The following is a 5,000-nucleotide window of genomic DNA, read 5'->3' as shown; positions in this document are numbered from 1 at the left end:
ATAATTCTCGAATATATGGTGGATAGAATAAGTTGGGTATATCTATAAGGCAAGAACTATCATTAGAAATTGGTATATTAGAATAACTAAAAATAACTGAGAAAAATTTGGTAATTCATAATTGTGTAAGAAATTGAAAAAAGTGTTTTTTTTTTTTTTTTGCGTCCTATTTACATTAAGATTTCATAAGTATTTAAAAAAAAATCCTTTTAAATATATAACGCTTGTTTCATTATTACCATTTAAGTATGTAACCAGTCTTCTATTTATTCAGATATAGGCCGTTTTTGTATCTCTTTGAAGTGGCTAATTCAAATATGTCTTGCCTAAGTTTTCCTTACTCTTTATGATTAAGTTTCGTTAGCAATCATGCAGGCTTAAAATTTAACAAAAGTTCATGCGCCATGATAAGTGTTCCAGAAAACTACACAAAATTTTTCTCATCTTCAAAAGTAATCATAATTTACAGTATAATGCTTTGTCTAATCCTTACTTAGAAGCCACATTTGCTAAAGATTCTAGCAATTCTGCATATACAGCCTTGTTGCAATGATTATGTTTTCTAGCGTGTAATCTACTGTAATTTTTAACGTACGGGATTAAAAAAACAGGCAAATTACTCTAAGTTTCCCATAAATGACCACACAAAGTATATTGTACATCGTAACCTCTACTGGAGAGTCATTGATACTAACAAGTTATGATAACTTTATATTTTCTTAGGAATAGCGTTAATCAAATAGGTGGGTAACAGTTTAAGATTCAAGGTGTTGTTAGAAAGGCTTGGATGAGACGGTAAAAAACAACTTGGGGAACTTATACTATTTGTAAAAATATGATGTATTTAGGTACTAGACAGGAATTATGATTAAGAAACACTTGAAATAAAAAGAATGACATTATAGGATGATTGAAAAAAAAGAAAAAAAAAAGAAAAAAAAGAAAGATTAGACCGGCTCCCTTTCGAAGTTACCTTACCGGAGCCATTGTGGTGATGCAAAAGATTTTGATTTAAGGTGTTTCAGAAAGTGAAGGTTAATAAAGTTCGATAACTTTACGGATAGAAAAAATATGGAACCTATGTGATAGCAGTTCGGAGAGAGAGAAAAATTCAAAAGATATAAAAGCAAAGACAGAGACTACGCTGTTCTCTGAGTGTCATCTCTGCAATTAAGAACTTCATGCTGCATATTTTTGGCCAATTGTTGCATTGTCCAAACTTCATTGATATTTCATCCATGAGAAAGCTTTTGGAGCAAACTCTTATTACTCAAATTTCTCATAACTTGAAAGACAACAGTTATTCTCTGTAAATAAAATAGGAGTTTGACTGCAGAGTTTTGTTTAGTACAAAAACTATCGAAATGAAAACATAATTTCGAATGACAGTTTCAAGCTGAAACTTATTATTTCGTCTTCACAACACTTCAAATATACTTTTCTCCAACAGCACTAGGTTTTCTTGTTTCCTGACCTTTGAATTATGAAAATATATATAAACTTTTAACATCAAAATTAATCATTAAACAGATTTCTTGAGCGATCACATAGCTCATTTCCAAAATACAGCAATCTGTGTTTCTTTATATTTCCATTACTGAATTATCCTTTAGGGATAGGACGTATTTAGGTAAGCTATGTCTGGTCGCACGAGTTTATATATATATATATATATATATATATATATATATATATATATATATATATATATATATATATATATATATATATATATATATATATGTACATTAGTGTAATGACAAACTACATTATATACAAATATATAAATATACTAAATATATATATATATATATATATATATATATATATATATATATATATATATATATATATATATAGATAGATAGATAGATAGATAGATAGACGCATATATATATATATATATATATATATATATATATATATATATATATATATATATATATATATATATATATATATATATATAATAGTCTTTTGATGTTGATCCCAGAACCACAGACCCCAGAGGACTAGTGTCCCCCATTCTCAAGGCTCTCACTAATACCCGCTTGAGTCCTTGAGAAGTCTGTCAGTTAAGGTTCCGAGTCTGAAGACTTTCTCTATTGCCTTAGCATCTGCGAAGACTTTGGGCGAGTTACATGGTCTCTATGTTAAATTAGTGCCAGGTCGCGTGGCTAAAACTTGGAGCATGCTCAAGCATAACTCCAGGTTCAAGCCCTTCGACATCCCCTCTCTGTGATGCTTTCATGTCCCGTGAGGGCAGTAGGATGCTATCTGAAAATGTATATTTTTAACAATCCGATGTGGGTAGTTCAACAAAACTGTTGTTTACCGGAATGTTTGAACACAGGCATTAATTCGAGGACCCTTCTACCCGTTTTACCACTAGTAAGCCTACTCAGTTTTCTATGAGAGAACACTGTCATGGAGTTTGTATCACAATTTTAATTTTAATGGCAATTATCATTATTTTAATAAATGCTGTTCAAATAGTAGTAGTAGTAGTAGTAGTAGTAGTAGTAGTAGTAGTAGTAGTAGTAGTATGTTCATTATTACCTCCGTCAATGAAGATGGAAGGAGGTTATGTTCAGCCCCTGTTTGTGGTTTTGTTTGTATGTGTGTTTGTTTGTGAACAGCCTCCTGGCTACAATTTTAATCGCAGACTAATGAAACTTGCACGGATTAAATGTTATGTTAAAATCTGAAAAATATTAAATTTTGGAAGGTCAAGGTCAAATGTCTAGGTCACAGTTGGGCAAAATATAAGATTTACGTAATCAGCAAAAGTTTGGACAGCCAAGGTCAAGCAAAAGGTAAAATTCCGGTCATCAACCATACGGTCACAATTTTAATCGTAAAGTTAGGACACTTGCAGGGATTTTAAACTGTTATGCAAAGAGCTGGAAATGATTAATTGATTCTGGGAAAGGCACGCTGGTTTCGAGAAATAAGCTGCTGTGGTGGAGGTCTGCACTCTCAGATTTCTTTTCTAGTTATTATTATTATTATTATTATTATTATTATTATTATTATTATTATTATTATTATTATTACTTTACCGGGTCCCACTTCTTTTGTAGCGAAAGGCGTGGAAGTCATTAATTTGCTGGACAAGAGTTTGAAAATAGAGATGCACTAAATCCAGATAAGAGGGTTATAGTAATAGTCTAGTAGTATCAATTTCTAGAAGTTTCAATAAAGTAAAAATGACCAATCAATAAGAAATATTTGCATACATAACAGTAGACGAGAAAATAGCTGAACAATAATTCTTTGAATCTGCCGGCACCGATGATTTTAATTATTGTTGTAAATCAGGTGTCAAATATCCTCGTTAAACTAGGCCAGCTCACATTATTTTAAAGTTCTTGTTTCATGTAAGACCAGATATATAGATGTTTTTACTTCTCTGAAATTATATTATATTTCATTTTATCACTATTTAAGAAAATCCCCAGACATCCTAATTAATGAAAATCTATAGTATGCTCTTTTTTTTCTTTATGTATAAGTAACTAAATTGAGACTATCTTGATCAGTAGCTTTTTTATATTGATTCTAAATATGACAAAAATTTCGAATAAGTTTATTCCAGTAATCATTATATGACGTAACCAAAAAACCTAATTTTACATGGGAAGCAAAAAAAAAAAATAAAAAAAATAAGAAAAAAAAAAAATAAAAAAATAAAAAAAAAATGAAAATCAGGCTGAATCATCAAGGTAAATGAGGGAACATCATTCGTAATTGTAATCTCTTTCCATTCTGTGACTGTCGCAGGCCATCCAAGGGTATCTAGAAAAGGAAGAAATTCAAAAGCTCGTTAATTAAACAACCGTGAAAAAGGGGAAAGCAATTACTTTCAGCTAACGAAAAGATAATTACCTGCTTCAGTCCTTCACACGTGGGATTTTTTTTTTTTTTTTTTTAGTTTTTTTAGTTTTTGTCTTTTCCAGACTCTCGGTATTTTGACGTATTGTTACCTTTTTGGTATCTTCAGTGATAAGGGAATTCCTGGAAAATTTCAAAATGTATTAATTCTTGGACATCATTTTGATACATTACCACTTGCACATTAGGTATATTGCAAGTTTTAGGTACTGTATAGTGACGTAACACAGTTCTTCTCAAGTAAATATACTATATCCCGGTCGTATGTATATTCGTGAAATATATAAAATTCTTGATCACCCTATATTAAAATGTTCTTATCTGAAATACCGATATAAAATTTGGAAACCATATTGAATACTTAGATATTAGGAAAATATGAGGTAATCATAATTTTGTTTGCCCAAAAATCTCTACAGCACACTATGACACAAACGTATAAAATTGCAGCCTAAGAACGACATGGAACGAAAAAAAAATTCCATTTGCTTTTCCAATTTGAATTGCCATCCGGCATGCAAAAAGGGATTACATGTGAAGGTTATATACATACATTCCTGGTTCGAAATTACGAGATGAAACTATAGTGATTGACCGCGTATATTTCAAAATGCCAGGTCGTGTACTGCACTGGGCAGTCTCTTGCTAAATTTAGTTGCAAACTACTCTCGTATGATCTAATCTTATTTGAAATTTTGTTACTAAAAAGAAATGTGAATTTTTTTTTTAATATTTGTAAAATGCTACATCTAATCTAAACTTAATAACACGTGTAACCTTGAATTATAAAGCAGGCCTTCTGAAAGCTATTTGAATTTTATAAGACCACCTTTGCTCTTATGGTTTTAATTTGTATTTCCTCTTGTTCTTTATCTATAACTAATGATATCGGAGTCCATAACCTTCGATGTCAGGATGCCTGGAAACTCAAAATCAATCAATACATTAACACCGATTTCGAATGGAAGATACACATAGTCGATAATTATTCACGTGAATATCTTAATATGGCATCGAACGTATTACTGTTCAATTTCCATGTGGGGTTTTAATGTACTACATTGTTACAACGAGTCCTATGATCCTATGAGACCAGTCATGCCAGC

This window comes from Palaemon carinicauda, chromosome 8, assembly GCF_036898095.1.
Source record: "Palaemon carinicauda isolate YSFRI2023 chromosome 8, ASM3689809v2, whole genome shotgun sequence".
Lineage (NCBI taxonomy): Eukaryota > Metazoa > Arthropoda > Malacostraca > Decapoda > Palaemonidae > Palaemon > Palaemon carinicauda.
The sequence above is the reverse complement of the archived record's forward strand: the minus strand, read 5'-3'. Positions refer to the sequence as shown.